At 36.2% G+C, this 18,355-nt stretch overlaps 1 long non-coding RNA gene across 1 annotated transcript in view; it reads right to left on the bottom strand.

The window, feature by feature from the left end:
- Positions 1-12,396: 12,396 nt before the first annotated feature.
- Positions 12,397-18,355, bottom strand: part of LOC104873307 — a 29,066-nt gene continuing 23,107 nt past the window's right edge. The window contains exon 3 of the long non-coding RNA XR_783432.1: positions 12,397-12,694. This is a non-coding gene — a long non-coding RNA (uncharacterized LOC104873307). The remainder of the gene's footprint in view (positions 12,695-18,355) is intronic.

Below are 18,355 nucleotides of genomic sequence, written 5' to 3'. Positions count from 1 at the left end.
GCTCCAGGCTGGAAAAACATTTGTCAGTCTTGAAAGAGTCCAATTTAGGAAGCAGATTCTAGTCATCATATCCTACCATTCCTATGTAAGAAGTATTAAGAGAGTTTATCATTTTTTGTTCCTCTTTCTGTAATACGTATGTCAGGCTCCTATCACTGGTTTAGCACTCATTATATCTAATGATTTATGAATCAGGGTAATGCTCTAAAGGCTATGCACCAAGGTACATATATTGTATAAGTGGCAGGTTTATGACAGTAACCAATGCTGGAGGAATTTGACCTTAAACACCATTGTACTAAACACAGCAATTACATTTGTTGGACACAGAAATATTTTATTATAGAAATTATTTTTGTTTAAAAATACTTTATTACATTACAATGTACAGCTCCCAAAATCATTTTAATCTTCAACATGGTTTCATAAAATTCAATTCCCAGGAAAGACCTAAGATTATTGGTTATAGACTCCTTCTAGTACCATGTTATTTATTGTTGCATTAGCAGGGTAGAAAAGATGCATTATCTTGTAAAGTTTCTGTGGGTCAGAAATCCAAGCATGATTTAGCTCAGTAATCCTGTTCAAAGTCTTGATATTGGCCAGAGCTTTAGTCCTTAGAAGGTATGAATAGGGCTGAAGGATCCTCTTTTAATAAGGCCCACTATTATGGTTTCCAAATTGGAAGTGACTGTGCTCAGGAAGCCACATTCAGTTTATTTCAGCGTGGAACTTTGCATTGGGATCAGTGTCCTTATGATATGGTAATTGATCCACTGAACAGCAACTCTTACGGGACAGTGCCTCAGTAGACACACCATTTCATTGTTGTACACTGCCTATCACAAAGGCCAACTCAGATACATGGTAAGGCAGGGCTATGCCAAGACTACAACACCAGAAACTGAAAATCACTGGGGCCCATCTTGAGCCTAGAAAATGAACAGATAATCCAGAAAACATCATGTCCTGGCCTGTTCAATTTTCAGAAGCACTGGATAAAAACAGTGCCAGAACTACCCCTGAAAAACCAAAATAGCATTTTATACTTTGTATATACTCATTAATAGAAATGGAAATCTTTCTTCTTACCTTTCTTTTTTATAAATTGAACTTTGAGATTCTGAAACATAAAATCCACACCCACTAAGAGTAAAAGATTATCATTTCAAATTGACTGAATCTACAACAAATTTTTCCTTCATATGAGAGAATAACTGAAAATAAAAACCTTAGTGGCCCCAAAGCAAACCAGAATCCCCAGGGTTAAAAATATTTAGCATTCAATTGCTAGTTCACTTCTTGCCCTCTGATAACCAGGAACAAAATTGCTTTTCTGTTGCATAAAGTATCTTTCAAATTCAATTGCTTATCTCCTCATTCATTCAAGAAAGAGAGACCTCAGATTTACAGGAACCAGAGCCCATAATACAAATATAGTATATTAAACATACAGCAGACATCTTCTGAAAAATAACCAAAACACAGTCTATTGATTTTAACCTTCTGTATCAAGGTATTCTCCAGTGGTCTCAACTGGATGCTGGCTATGAGAAATTCCAATTATTTGAATTTCTATATATAGGATAAGCATTTAGTTATCAACACACACCATAAAGCATATTTTCATCTGTTATTAAAGCAGTATTACTGAGTGGAATTGAATGTTTTTCTACTGTGAACTCAACTGCCGGAGAAGCAGGAAAGAAGTATTTTTCTGTAGGAGATTCCCTTTACAAACCTCTTTTATGTTTACTGTTCTACAGCAACCTTTGCATCTACTCTTGGATAAATAAAATAAAACCCTATGGAAAGAATTTTGACATTTCTTCATTTTTCTTTATTCTCTTTAAACTCCTTTATATGCAATTATTCATTGTTGCCTTGGCTTTAATAAAACTGATTTTCATTAAAAATTGTTTTTCTACAGTATCAATGTGCCAAATTCATGCAAGCTTACAAAAACTCTCTAATACAGGGCAATCTCTTACAGGATCCTGAGCCCACATAATTTTAGCAAAATATCAAACAGAGGGGCTGGATGTACCTGACCTCTTATTTCACTGATTCCAATTTTGATTAAAACAAGTTCGCAGACTAGGAAATGGAGCCAAATTAAATGTATTTTTAGAACGGCATGGATGTTGGTGATAGCAGTGTTTGCTGGACTCGCCTAAAGAGCATCACTGCTCTTCATGGTTCACAGACTAGCAGAATTGGAAGTGGATAGAAAGATGAGGGAGAAAGCCAGGTGGAGAGAGCAAGAACTGGTTTCATCAGGACAAAAAAAAAACATCTAATTCAGTATCCTCTTTCCGCAACAACTGAGCAGGTTGATTTCTAAGAAGGTTTCACGGATTTTCCAAGTCCTCCTATAGATGATTTGTCCAAAGTTAAATAACCATAGAAAACCAAAGAAAAAAAAATTCAGAGACTTATTGTTTTACTTTTAATTTACTATAAAAGTTTTAAGTCTTTTAGTTTCAGATTATAAAAGTAGAAATACAGAAAATAAAGTCTGAAAAATATAAAAGTCATTTATAATCCTAAAAATTACCATTATCAATAGTCTGATATATACCAATATATTTGTCCAGAATTTTCCATTTACATATTATCTGTAAGGATGAAATAAGAACATTTATAAAATTCTGCAATCTATATGTTCCAATATTAATTTATTATTGATTTTCCTCCTTATGTTACTACTTTAGCAAAGAAATAATTCACTATATAAATTTGTCATAATGAATTTCACTATATAAATTTGTCAGAATGAATTTCTAGATTAGGAATTTTAAAAGTAATTTATTCATGCAAAAATACTCCTTGATAAGTAATTAAAAGAAATAGACTATGAAAGTTAAGTTCAAGAAAGATTGTATCTACATTTTGGTAAATTCCTTAGTGTTCTTACTTTTTAAAAATCCTTTATTTTGTTCAAGTATAATTTACACAACTGAAATGCTCTAGTTTTTAATTATTACATTGTGATGAGTTGGCAAATAATACACCTCTGTGAATGTAGAGAGTACTTCCATCACCCACAAAGTTCTGAAGTATTTGATTCCACTCAACTTCTACTCCTAGAAGAAGCTATTTCTGTGATCTTTTCACTGTAGATTTCTTTGTTTGCTCTAGACCTGTATGTACAGTGTGGTCTCGTGTATGTGGCCTCTTCCCCTCAATGTGTTTTTGACATTCATTCGTGTTTCTACCTTCTTCAGTATTTAACTCCTTTTTATTGTTGACTAGTATAAATTTGCTAACTTGGTCTATTTAGTCTCCTGCTGATGAAACTGTGAGCTATTTCCAGCTTTGGCTCTTGTGAATAAAGTTGCTATGAAATTCCATTCCAGTTTTTTAGACGTACTTTTCAATCTTTCTTGACCAAACACCTGAAAGTATAATTTCTGAGTCACGGGGATTATCACTTCATAATAAATCGCCAAATGATAGTCTATGTGATCGTACAATTCTCCATCCCTTCCATGGAAATATAGGAGTTTCTGTTCCTCTTCACCAACATGTAATGTTGACAGTCTTTAACTTGATCCAGTCGAGTGGGTGTGAATTGGTATTTAATTGTGATTTACATTTCATTTCCCTGATGACTAATGATGTCAATAAAGTTCTTTTAATGTGTTTAGTGACTATGTTTCCTTGTGAAGTATCTAAATCTCTTGCTAATTTTTTTCACTCCTGAGTAAAAATGATTTTCACATAAATTTTGGATTCCATGCATTTATTCAATATAAATTTGTGATATTTTTATCACATTTTATGCCTTGCTTAATTAAATCTTACTATTGAATTTATAAGAAGTAGTTTTTAACTTTGAGGAAATATAGAATATTTTTAAATTATTATTGCTGTTTAACCTATGTAGGAAATGTTTACCTACTGATATAATTTGAATGGTTTTGACCCCTTCAAATATTTCAAAATTTATATAGAAATTTAATCCTCAGTGCAATAGTATTGGAAGGTGTGGATCTTGGGAGGTGATTGATATAATAATCATTACATACTGCAATTATATACTGATAAAAATAAAAATTAGAAAAAGGGGGTTTATCCAATGAGTTTATCCCATTTTTTGCCTTTCTACCATCCACCATATAATGATGCTGTCAGAAAACCCTAGCATTACGCCAAATGCTAGTGCCTTCATCTTGGATATCCTAGCCTCCAGAACTCTGAGAAATAAATTTATATATTTTATAAATAGTCCTAGGCACTCTGCTATAGCAGCACAAAATGGATTGAGACAGATACTGTAAGTTATTCTCCTATAATACTTTCTAGAAGTTTTGTAGTTTCACATTAAAGTCTAAGATCATACCTTTTGATGGTACAAATGTAAGAGATTACCAAATGTTCTAGAGCCATTTAAAATCTTTTCCCACTGAGTTTTTTTCTTTTATCACCACTACTGAAAATCAATCAAATGTACATCTATAAATCTACCTCTAGGATTTATTGTGTTCCACTGATTAAATCAAGAATTCTTTGAAGCAACAGCTATCTGATTCCATAGTTTACCATAACTACCCCCACTCTACTTCTTGAATTTCTGCATAGCCACGGCATTCTCTTCATTGGTGTACCTTGAAATTCACCATATATTTTAACAACCACACCACAATAGCAAGCCAGAGGCAAACTGTATTCCACTTAGAACCCGTGATGAAGTCCTCATTGTCAGCTGACCAATGTAAGATCCAACTCCAAAAACGATTCCAAAGGTCCATTTTGGAGTTTATTTCCTAGGACCACTCTTGGCAATTCCTGAACATACACAGTAAGACAGAGATTTACATGGTAAGGTTTACTGAGGAATGCTCTTGGGGATGATGGCTATGAAGAAGTGAAAGAAAATGGAATGAGCATACCAGGAAGTTGAATTGTGATGCAATTTTAACAGAAGACTCATCCAACCCCAACTGCACAGGGGACTCTGGCACTATTGGCTTTGATACCTAAATCCCTTGCAGTTACCTGGGAGCATCTCTTGTTCTAATGAGAAGAACCTTAGTGGGCTCCTGGATAGAAGCTGGTCATGATTAGAAAGACATGATTAGAATTAAGACATGATTAGAAACCCAGAACTTTCAGCTCAATTCGCCATTCTCCAGGGAAGGGAAAACAGGCCCGAAGTGGAGCTGATAACTGGTGATGCCTATGTTATTAAGTCTCTGTAAAAAAATCCCTGAACTACAGGGTTCAAGAGTTTATAAATAAGTCACACATGTATAAATACCGAATAGTTTCTCTGGTGTGAAAAGCTACAATAGTACATAAGATCCTAATGAGATAATTGACCATGTGAAATAGGAAGAAAAGGGCTAAAGGTGTAGGGGAAATGGGAAGGGTAGGGAAAAGGTAATCAGGGAAAAGAAAAACATGACAAAATGAAAAAATGGAAATAAAGTGTTTGTAAATGGGGAAGTGAGGAGGAGGTGAAGGGAGGACGGGGACAAGGGGAAAAAATGAGAACCAAGACCTGTCATGTAAAGGTACAGGATCCTAATAATGAATGTAACTGTACTGTATACCTAAAATGTACCAATATACTCAATAAAAGGAAAAAAATCTTTACCCTTAAAAAAAAAGAGTTTATGGGGTGAACAAGAAGACATCCATGTGGCAGGAAGATGATGCATTCCAAATCCACGGGAACCCTAACCTCACTCTCTGTACCTATAGTCTTTAAAATATCTTTTAAAATAAATCAAAAATAGTAAGTAAACCATCTCCCTGGCACCTGAGAGATGCTCCGGAATATTAACAAAACTAAAGAGAAGGTTATGGGAACCACAAATTTGAGCCAAGTGGAAGAGAGATTGGGTTAATTTGGGGACTGTTGTAGTCAGTATTTGCAAGAGAAAAAGATTTAATACAGGACACAGAAATTTACAAGATTAGCTGACAATATTCACCCATAGAGTCAAATGTAGAAGACCGTAAGAGATCTGTTTGCACACTAGAGATCCAAAGAATCTAGCCAAATGCCTGGAGCCCACTGCAATGTGCCAGGCAAGTCTAAATCAAAAGACTGAAAGGTTTGCTCTGGGCTACTGCTGGAAGCTGAAGAATAAGCACCAAGAACCAAAGTTGAGGCTCAAGGTAAAAATGAAGACCAGAGCTCCTCCTAAGAAAACAGCAGCCTTCCTCAATGAAGTCAAAGATTGAAGCTCAGCCAAAGAGAACAGCTGAAGTTTCTCCGAAGAAGCCAGACTGAAAATCAGCAGCAATGATGCTCTTGCAAGGGAAATCAGCCTGAAATCCTTCCCTCCTGTTCTCCTTTTATACTATTCCAAGCCTCCATAAGTGGGTCTTCTATACCCAAACCATTCTGGCTCAATTCACCTGTTTCCCACTCAGTTTGACAATTAGTCAATTCACCACCACAGGGACTTACTACTTATAACTGGCAACTCACTATCTGGTGAGACTGAGCTCTCAATCTGTGAGATTTGATACTCTCTCAATGTAGATAGTAACAGAACTGAATTGAGTTGTAGAATACCCAGTTGGCATCAGGGATTTTATGGATATTCAGAATGGTGTGAGTATATAGTAGACCCTCAAGTTACAACCAGCCTGATATACGAACAACTTGGATTAATTAGGTTAATGGAGTATTCACCTGCCTTTTGTTATCTATAATGCATACTCAAGTTAACATCCAGGTCTCAACTATATTGACTTACAACGAACTTGAGTTACAACCAGCCCTTGGGAACCAAACAAGTTCATATATCAAGGAAGGAAAACAGTCTGTTTCCTTATATGAATATCAAGGAAAAAGTTATCATTGTAGGAACCTTGGGCTTAAACCTGCTGGACATCTGAAAGAACATTCCCCCAAAATATCAATGGAAGGTTGGGAAGGCTCAGGTACTAATCGACCCACTCCCATCTCCCAAGGCTTCCCAGCTGCCTCAGAAGCACTTCCTCAGTGCCATACGAAGCAGGCTTCCTTAGCACCAGGGAAGCAGAGATATAAGAGTATCCAAAATGAGAAGACTATAATATACAGAAATGAGAGGTCAGCCTATGGAAATGAGCGAGGCATCCAGGGTATATGCTGTAGTCCTCAATGCCATGTCCATAACCTGCTCTAGAGATAGTAAGCATGAGTAGAAAGCTGTGGTATTTTATAAAATGAAGAAACCTACTACTCACCACAGAGTTCGTGTTATCCATTATCCCATCAAGGATTTGGGAAGCTGGGGAGAGGGGTGAGCCATGGCAATGAGTTAAGTTTCTGCATAACATTTACTTGTGCTCCTGCTTTTGTGGCAGCCTTTGATTTCTTACACCAAGGTGATAAAAGTACACTAACATGTCTTATTGATGTAATTACACTGCGAAGGAAACGGTTCACTAAATAATGATATACAAAAAGGGATGACTTTGCTTTTCAATGTGACCCATGATCCTAAACATGTTACATATAACAACTCAGTGATTCTTCATAACAGTACAGAAATAAGTACAGTACAGATATTGCCCCCTTTGATAGATAAGAATTTGAGACAGAAATTTTGTCAGTGATTACTACAATAATGCTGCATAACAAGCAACCTCAAACCTTAATGAACTATAACAACAAACACTTATTTTTCTCACATATAAATTCAAGAGTTGGCTAGTGTGGCTCTGTGGGCTGAGTTGCAATCAGCTGGCCAGGCTCCAGGCTGCAGATTGGGTTCAGGTCTGCACAAGAAATCCCTTGTTCTGGGATCAGCAGCTACCAAAGTATGCTCTTCTCATGGTTGATGGAAAAGTGCAAGAGACTAAACCAAATCAGGCAAGTGTAATTAACATCGGTGCTGTATGTTGGAAAGATTCTGATTACATGTCTTGGATAAAGAAAAGTTTATGGTCAAGTCCAGTATCACTGTGATGAAATGGAAGAAAATGAAACTTTGGGGAACCCTACTGAAACTGCTGCTCTGAACCTTCACAGTATTTTCACTCCTCAGAAGAAGCTTAAAGGAACAGATAGAAATTTGGGGACACTTAAAACTCAGCTTTTAGAATTAGATTTCTGAAATTAATTTATACTAAGGGTGGCTCATAAGCAAGTACGAGAATGAAAAAATAATTCTACTCATAGCATTGAAAAGGTATGGTTTAACACATGAAATGTAAATTGGTGTCAAGTTAAACCAAGAGATCCAAAAATGTCAGAAACTTAGTTTCAGGTCTGATTCTGCCACTAGGTGAACTAGTGACCTCAATTTGGTTTCTGGTGTTTTTAAACCTAAGCCTCCTCAAGTGAAAAATGAGGGACAAAACTCCATCTACCTGAGCTCTACGCTTTTAAGTAAATTCAAATTGATTTTGGAGAACTTATTAAAAAATAGGTCTCCTCCTAATATGTTTCTACATCTCATAGGAAATTAGAAATCAATCTAAAATTTGGGTGAAAAACAACTGCTCCAAATCAGTATGACATTTCACAAAATAAACCTCCCACAAATTTTTAATTATAATTAATTTATTTTACACCTTCTGTAACTTATAAAATTTGTCTGAATTTCCTGAAAATGCTAAAATAGCTTCTTCAGCCTGAGTATATAATGTGATTGAAAGTTAGCTTAGTCAAAAATTTCAAACACACCCTTTCAGAGATAGCTATAGTTTACACAAAGTATTATTTGGCTTTTGTGAGCTATTCCACCAAAGGGCAATGAAATATCATTCCAAAAATATCTCAAATATCAAAGAAAGGAAAGGAAGGCCTAGCTAACTTTTTCTCCTTTTTAATTGACAAAGAGGAGTAAAACTATTAGGATTGCTTCACATGTATTGAAGAGCCCTCTGAAAAGGAGAAATATTTGCCCAGTTGCTGTACAAAGCCTAACATCCCACAGGCAGTATGATAGGTATAAATTCTTTAGGTCCTTGTAAACTTTGTCATTCCTATGTGCACATTTTTTTGTTTTGTTTTGTTTTTTTGAGACAGGGTCTCACTATGTAGTTGAGACTGACCTGAAACTCATTATGTAGCCCAGGCTGGTATCGAACTCACAGTGATCCTCCTGCCTCAGCCTCCCAAGTGCTGGGATTACAGGCATGTGCCACCACACCCAGCCTATGTGCACTTATAATATCTGGTTTTGCTGTGCATATAGAAAGTTTCAAATAAAGTTCTATTGGGTAAGTGAATGAATAATTAGTAATTAAATCTCAATAATGTTGTTCTTGTATCCTTATAAATCATATTAAGCAATATATATTGCATGTAATGTAGCCCAACTTCAAACAGAAGATATGGCTCATATATCCTACACAGAACAATCAGATCTCAATAAGGTATAGGGGAATTTTTAAAATGACTGGATACTTGTGGAAAACAATCAGTGTATAAAGCCAAGGTGAAATCAAAGATGGAGAACCAGGTATTTCAAGAAAGCCCCAGACAAACTATTAGGTAGAGTCTCTCTAAAGCAGTGCAGCTAATTTAGGCTTTCATAATTTAAAGGAAATTTGGATAATGTTTTTTGTTATGTTAAAGATATGTTAAATAAAATTCAAGTTAAGTGAAGCAGTTATAAAAATAACCTGAGCTAGTTAATCTGGTTTAGAAATGGCTCATATTTGACATCTCTGGCCAAAGAAGAACACAGAATTTTACTTTCTGTCTACCTTAGAATAAATAAGTATTAAATGTTTTCAAAGGCAAACTATCCCAAGCTTGCTATCACTGTCACTAGTTACTAGGTGGCCTCTCATCCTTTTTCTCCCTCTCTCTATTCATATATGCTATATATTTTCCATAATTGTTCAATAAATAAGTTTATGTCCATTTTATAGGTGAGTTAATTCACACTTGCTCATGGTTGTACAACTTGTAAGTGGCAGAACAGTATTCAGACCTAGGCCTGTCTGTCTCCAAAGTCCTTTTTCATTATACTTCACATCATCAGGGAGTCAGAACACAGTTCTAGCCATCAAAATCTTCCCCATAACCTTATCTGGATAAAAGGCCTGGCTTATGCCTGATTACCTCAGATCTCTTGCCATATTTTGCTTTCACCCACTTGTCAGGTTAGCATGATCAAATTTCACTTTGCTTCCATTTTCTTCCTACAGCTCTTCTTTCTCAGCAGCTCTGGGAACAGCACTAACATCTTGCTGAACATTTAAGCTTCCGTACTATTTGTGGCCACGTCCATTCATCCACTTCAGTCCTACTCTCCTCACCATCTCTCCGCAGTCCACTCCCGCTGGGCCAGCTGTCCAAATATGCCTCACCCCTTCCCACGACGTGAACAACCTCTGCTTGCCGCTTCATCTTCTGGGATTCAAGGCCAACACAGAGCCAAGCCCGTGGTACTTTCTTGGTGTCAATGGCTGGCTCGAGCACTTAAAATGTCCACCGTCTCTACTTCAATGTGGTCCCAGTCAATGTTGCACTTCCTAGAATAACCCTACAACTGGAATGCCTGTATGTCTATAAGACTTTATTCCGTAAGGACAATTTCCCTTTGCTTTCATATGGTGAGCTCATTACCACCCCTCAGAGCATTTCTGGCTCATTATCTGCGGTGGGTATTCCAGACCGTCTCAGTTCTGAGCTGCCCCTTCTCATCCCATCCTCCCACAGTTTCTCCTTCACTGCCTCCTGATTCAAGCTAATATACCTGTATTTAAGATCCCAAAGGAGATTTTCACTTGCTCTTCCCTTTTCATCTCAGCGTATACCTGCTCCACAGCAACTGTTCTCTTCAAAAGAGCTAGACTGGAAACAAATGGAGCTGAACCTAAATCTCACCTTTTATGATTTTATTTGTGGCTAAATGCCTTTGGGCAAATTTCTTAACTTTTTCAAGGTTTAGTTTCCACACATCTAAAATGAAAACACTAAAGCCTATTATAGTTTATGAGATTCTAACATTACATTTTTGTAGTGGGCATGTTTTTAGGGTTTCCCTTTGGTCCTTTCTCCATCTTCTTCCTTGGCTTAAATGAAACGGATTGTTTCTATGTTAGCTGACCATCCCTGTGACAAATATAGGAAATAAATCAACTCTAAAAGAGAAGTCAATTCTGGCTCACAGTTTCAGAATTTTCAGCCCATGGTCAGTGGCTCTGTTGCTGGCACAGTACGTTACGGCAGAAGGAGATGGTAGGGAAGCTGGTCACCTTCTGGCAGCCAGGAAGAAAAAGAAAGGGAAAGGAAGAGAACAGCATTACAATATCCCCTTCAAGGGCACAGCTCTAAGGACCAACTTCTTTCCACTAGACTACCTCCCAGTAATGTTACAGGCCAGTGGCGAAGCCTTTAATATGCAGGCCTCTGAGGAAGAGTTCAGATACAAACTCTAACAGTGTCCATGGGTTGGGACCCACAAGGCTTTGGCCCAGTGCTCTTGACGACAGAGTCTGGCTCATGGTTATGACCAAAGCCCAGCCTTAAGAGTCCACAGCATAGCTCTTCTGATAGTTTCTAGGATAGAAATACTGTCGTTTCTGGGATTGTTTGAAATAAAGAAAAAAAAAAAAAGTCTGGAGTTTTCAGTGGTTATATTTGTCACAAAGAAAGGAGAACTTAAGAATGGAGTTAACACAAAGGAGAGTAAATCTAAACAATGTAAATGGACAGTACCAAGCACACAAGTCCTAGAGTCCTTAGTATTATGAACTGATATACTACATTCTGTCTTAAGTTTGTTTTAGTTGGGCTCCGTCACACACAACTGAAATCTCTGTTTAATAAACCTCCAGCATGGTGCCCAATAGTATACTATGTGTGTGAGATATGCAGTATTAACTTCCCTGGAGTCCCGGGACATACTTGACACCTTTCCTAAATAATACCTTCCTTCTCTACCCATAATTCTACCAGAGTATCACTGCCAAAATATTCCTATCCTTAGCCTTTTCTTCCCCAACACATAGTTTCTTTACCTATTTGCATACTACTTTCAGTATGCCTGATAGTAAAATGTATTAAAAAGCAACTTTATATACAGTTAATCCAGTGAAATCAATCACCGTGTCCTGTCTGTTCTTCCTTCAAAATGTCCCTCCTCCACTGCTGTCTTATAACTCTAACCTAGGCCCACTCAACCTAGATAATTAGACTCATTCATAAATCTGGCCTTTTAAAAAAAGATTTCATCCAAAATTCTGCCACTAAATTCAGCTTCCTAAAATCGTACTTTCAGCATTCTCTTTTGCTACAGAGTCAAAAATATTCCAGATAGGTTTTGAGTAAATTTCAACCTCATTTTAATCTAGTATTGTTCTTTGAAAGGCACCACTTCACTTATCCAATGTAATTTTGGAATCAAATAATATTTTATTCAAATTGAAGTTCTACTTCTTACTATACATATACACTTGGTCAATTTATATCTCTAAGGATTTGGCCCCACTGCTGAAGTCATATCAGTCTTCTTACCAGCCCTTACTTATAATGAGCTCACTTTTTTTGTTATTTCTAACATTATTCAAGTATAATTTATGGACTGTAAAACTCATTTACTTCAAGTTTACAATTCACTGGTTTTTAGTTACTTTACCAAGTTGTGCAACCAACTCAATAATCCAGTTTTAAAATATTTGCATCACTTCAAGAATATCCTTCACGACAATTTGCATCTGACAAATCTGTAAACAGAAAGATATGTTGCAGGTAGGAATAAAGACTTGTCATCTCGGGCATGACATTCTGAAAAACAGAGATTGAAGAGGACATTAGAAAATGGGGGAAAAATCCCCCATTCCTGGGATAAACAGAAATATTACATTTTAAATGAGCTACTTACCAAAACTGATATGTAGTTTTAATGCAACTGTATTCAAATTACTACCAGCATTCTTTACAGAAATAGAAAAAAAAATCCTAAATTTTATATGAAATCAGAAGACACCAAGAACAGTAAAAGCAATCCCAAGCAATAACAGCAAAGCAGGAATCATCACAATCCTGTATATCAAAATACATTATAAAAGGGCTAGGGATTTAGCTCAGTGGTTCTGCTACCTGCCTTGAAAGTGTGAGGTCCCGAATTTGAACCCTGGTACCAAAAAAAAAAAAAAAATTAAAGTTACAGTGATAAAATCATCATGGTACTGGCACAAAACACAAAGATGTAGATCAGATCAGTGGAGGAAAAAATGAGGATTCAGAAACAATCCTAGCCACTTTCAGTCATGTGATCATCAATAAAAGGCCCAGAAACATACACTGAAGAAAAGATAATGTCTTTATCAAATGGTGATAGAAAAACTGGTTATCCACATGAAGAATAATTAATTTAGAACCATATCTGTCAGCCTGTACTAAAATCAAATTAAAATAGATCAAATACTTAGATATAAAAATAGAAACACTGAATCTGCTAGAAGATAAAATGGGTAAAACACTTGAACAGAAGGACATAGGCAAGGACTTTCTAAATAGAGCCCTAATTGCACAAGAAACAACACTAAAAATTAACAAACAGTATTATATAAAATTTAAAAGTTTCTGCCCAGTGAAGTAAATAACCAATAGAGTGAAGAAACAACCTAAAGAACAGAGGAAAAAATTGTCCCCTACTCTGGACAGAGGACTAGTATCTAAAATATGTAACTAATTAGAAAACATTGGACCCCTTTAATCAAGGAATCAGTCAAAAACAGGGAATCAGAGTGAATAAACACTTCTCAAAAGAATAGGTACAAATGGTCAATAAATACATGAAAAAGTATTCATGTTTGGTCTCTAGAAAAATACAAATCAAAACAACGCTGATACTCAATCTTACTCCAGAAAGAATAGCTCTCTACACAAACTCAAAAAAAAAAAAATGGTGAAGTTGTAGGAGGAAAGGAACATTTCTACATTGTTGATGCGATGTAAGCTAGTACAAACCCTAAGGAAAACAACGTTGAAATTTCTCTAAAAGCTAACAATAGAAATTCCATTTGATTCAGCTGTACTCTTTAGAGCATCTTCCTGAAAGAGTTTGACAGTGATGCATGCATAGTCTTGTTTATAGCAGCTCATAATAACTAAATTGGAAGCAGCCTATAGACCCATCAAGAGATGAACAGATAATGAAAATATGGGATATATTCACAATGAAGTACTACTTAGCCATAAAGAATGTAAATTTGAGTCATTTATAGGAAAATGGATGCACCTTGAGACCAAAATGCTAAATGAAAAAAACCTGACAGAGATGCTCAATATTGCAGGGTTTCATTTGTCTGAGAAATCCAAGACTAAAATACTATATAGATAATAGGAAACACAGAGGTAAACCTTGTATAGATGAGAAGAGGTCTGGAGATATGGACAGATGGGAGGGAGTGAGGGAGGAAAAGGAAAGTAAAAATTAAGATCCAACATACATATGTACCAGTTCCAAAGATGATATAATTATTATGTATCACAAACATATACTAATGAGAGAGAAAGAAGGAGAGAGAGAGAGAGAGAGAGAGAGAGAGAGAGAGAGAGAGAGAGAGAATGTTTAACCAAAATAAAAAGAGAATGTTTAACCAAAACAGATCAGCCAGGGATTTAGCTCAGTGGTTCTGCTGCCTGCCTCGCAAACGCACGATCCTGAGTTCGATCCCCGGTACCATAAACTCAAACAAATACTCTAATGTTGAACTTCAGAGTTTGAGGAAAAGAAGAGCAAGTTAAACCCAAAGCTTCTAAAAGGAGGGAAATTATAACAATCAGTGCAAAAGTAAGTTCAACTGAGATAAAAAAGAACACAAAGAATCAATGAATTGAAAAGTTGGTTCTTTGAAAGATTACATAAAATAAACCTTATAAAAACCTTATCAAAACGAGAAAAGGCCCAAATCCATTCAATTAAGAGTGAACAGGGTAAAATCGCTACAGATCCTGCAGAAACCAGAATATCCAACAATAGCTACTTCAAGAACCTGTACTCTAATAAGGTGGAAATTTCAGAAGAAGTGGATGTATTCCTAGGTATATATGAATTACCAAAGCCGAATTAAGGTTTAAAATAATAAATAATTCAACATAAATCAATGAAATTGAAGAAGTAATAAAAAATTACCAATAAAGAAGAGCCCATGTCCTGAGAGATTCACTGTTGAATTTTACAAGAACTTTAGAGAAGATCTAATGCCATTACTTCTCAAACTCTTTAATGAAATTGAAAGGGAAGCAATATTTCTAAAGTCATTCCTGGAAGCAATCATTACCTTCATAACAAAACCAGAGAAGGATACAACCAAAAAACATAGCTACAGGCCAATAGATAGCTATTCGCCAATCAGTGATTGTCCAATCAATGAGGCCAATCCTCATTGAGTTTATTGGTACACTTTAGGTATACAGTATAGTTACATTCATTATTGGGATCTTGTACCTTTACATGACAGGTCTTGGTTCTCATTTTTTTCCCTTGTCCCTGCCCTCCTTCACCCACTCCTCCCCTCCCCATTTGCAAACATTTTATTGCCATTTTTTCATTTTCTTCTATTTGTTTCCTTTCCCTTATTACCTTTCCCATACCCTTCCCACTTTCCCTACACCTTTAGCCCTTTTCTTCCTATTTCACATTGTCAATTATCTCATTAGGATCTTATGTACTATTACAGTTTATTCACACCAGAGAAACTATTCAGTATTTACACATGTGTGACTTATTTATTTCACACAGGAGTACCTCAATATGTATCCATTTTCCTATGAATGAATCTAATTTCTCATTCTTCATGGCTACTCAGCCATAAAGGTACAATATCCCAATAATGAATGTAACCGTACTGTATACCTAAAATGTACCAATAAACGCAATGAAGAATAAATAAATAAATAAGAAAATCCACATCTTCTTTATCCAGTTTCCAACTGAGGAGCAAATGGGCTGTATCCAAGTTTTAGCTATTACAAGCTATGCTGCTATAAACATAGGTGTGCACTCCCACCAACAATGGAAAAGGGTTCCTTTCTCCCCACAACCCCACCAACATTTGTTGTTGTGTGATTTCCTGATAGCAGCTATTCTTTGTGGGGTGAGGTGGAATCTCAGTGTTGTTTTCATCTGCATCTCTGGAATGACCAGTGATGTGGAACATTTTTTCATATATTTACTTGCTGCTTTTACTTCCTTGTCTAAGAAATGTCTGTTCATTTCAGATGCCCATTTTTGAATTGGGTCTTTATATTTGGGGGGACTGTTTTGAGTTCTTTATATATTCTATATGAATGCACAGTGATGTGGAACATTTTTTCATATATTTACTTGCTGCTTTCTCTTCCTTGTCTAAGAAATGTCTGTTCATTTCAGATGCCCATTTTTGAATTGGGTCTTTATATTTGGGGGGACTGTTTTGAGTTCTTTATATATTCTATATAATAGTCCTTTGTCTGAGGAGCAGCTGGTAAAAATTTTTTTCCCACATTATAGGTTTTCTCTTAGTTTTGCTGATGTTTTCTTTTGCAGTGCAGAAGCATTTTAATAAGATGAGATCCCAGTTGTTGATTCTTTCTGCTAGTTCCCATGCTACTGAGGATTTGTTCATAAAGTCTTTTCCTATGTCAATGTCTTCCAGAGTTCTGCCTAACTTATCTTCCAGCAAGTTTAGTTTTTCTTTAATCCACTTGGATTTTACTTTAGTGCATGGTGGAAGATAAGGGTCTAGTTTTAACCTTTGACAGGTGGAGATCCAGTTTTTCCAACACCATTTATTAAAAAGGCTATCTTTCCTCCAGTGGGGATGGTCAGCCGCTTTGTCAAAGATGACATAGCTGAGTACATCTGGAGTTGTTTTTGTGTCTTCCAATCTGTTCCACTGATCCTCAGGTCTGTTTCTTTGACAGTATCACGCTGTTTTTATCACAGTGGCTTTGTAGTATAATTTCAAATTAAGAATTGTTATACCCTCTGCCATGTCTCTGTTGACTAGGATGGCTTTTGCTATTCTAGGTCTCTTGTGCTTCCAAATGAATTTTTGGATTCTTTTTTCTAGTTCTGTGAAATGCAGTGTTGGAATTAAAATTGGCATTGCGTTGAATCTGTATAGCAGTTTTGGTAGTATGGCCATTCTCACTATGTTGATTCTTCCTACCCAGGAGAAGGGGATATCTTTCCATTTTCTTATGTCCTCTTTGATCTCTTTTTTTCAGAGTGCTGTAGTTATCAGTGTAGAGGTCTTTTTCTTCTTTTGTCAGATTGATTCCTAGATACTTCATTATTTTGGATCCTATTGTGAAAGGAATTGTTTCCCTAATTTCTCTCTCAGTGAGTCTGTTATTTATGTAAAAGAAGGCTATTGATTTTGGGGTGTTGACCTTGTACCCAGCTACTCTGCTAAAAGTGTCAATTAAGTCTAGAAGTCTTTTGGTAGAGGTTTTGGTCTTCAATGTAGAGCATCATAGCATCAGCAAATAATGACACTTTAACTTCTTCCTTTCCTATCTTCATTGCTTTAATTTCTTTCTCTTGTCTAATTGCTATGGCTAATGTTTCCAGAACTATATTGAAGAGGAGTGGTGATAGTGGGCATCCTTGTCTTGTTCCTGATTTTAACATGAAGGTTTTCAATTTTTGAGGCCACTCTTCTTAATGAGCGTAGATGCAAAAATCCTCAATAAGATACTGGCAAAGAGAATGCAACAAATCATCAAAAATATTATATTCTCAAATCAACAAGTAGGATCTCATCTTATTAAAAAGCTTCTGCATTGCAAAAGAAACCATCAACAGAGCTAAGAGACAACCTACAATATGGGAAAAAGTTTTTACCAGCTGCTCCTCAGACAAAGGACTACTATCGAGAATATATAAAGAACTCAAAACAATCAGCGCCCCCAAATATAAAGACCCAATTCATAAATGGTCATCTGAAATGAACAGACATTTCTCAGACAAAGAAGTAAAAGCAGCAAGTAAATATGAAAAAATGTTCCACATCACTGGTCATTCCAGAGATGCAGATGAAAACAACACTGAGATTCCATCTCACCCTACAAAGAATGGCTGCTATCAAGAAATCAATCAATAACAGATGTTGGCAGGGTTGCAGGGAGAAAGGAACCCTTCTCCATTGTTGGTGGGAGTGCAGACTGGTGCAACCACCATGGAAATCAATATGGAGTTACCTCAAAGAGCTGGGACTAGAGGTTCCATTTGACCCAGCCGTCCCTCTGCTGGGTCTCTTCCCAAAAGAATTAAAAGAATCATACCACAGTGATATATGCACACCCATGTTTATAGCAGCACAGTTTGTAATAGCTAAAGCTTGGAAACAGCCCATTTGCCCATCAGTTGGAAACTGCATAAAGTAGATGTGGTTTTTCTATAAAATGGAATACTACTCGGCCATAAAAAATGAGAAATTAGATTCATTCATA

Source organism: Fukomys damarensis, unplaced genomic scaffold, assembly GCF_012274545.1.
Source record: "Fukomys damarensis isolate Sample0158 unplaced genomic scaffold, DMR_v1.0_HiC HiC_scaffold_33, whole genome shotgun sequence".
In the NCBI taxonomy this organism is placed as follows: domain Eukaryota; kingdom Metazoa; phylum Chordata; class Mammalia; order Rodentia; family Bathyergidae; genus Fukomys; species Fukomys damarensis.
This window is presented reverse-complemented; position numbering and strand designations above follow the sequence as displayed.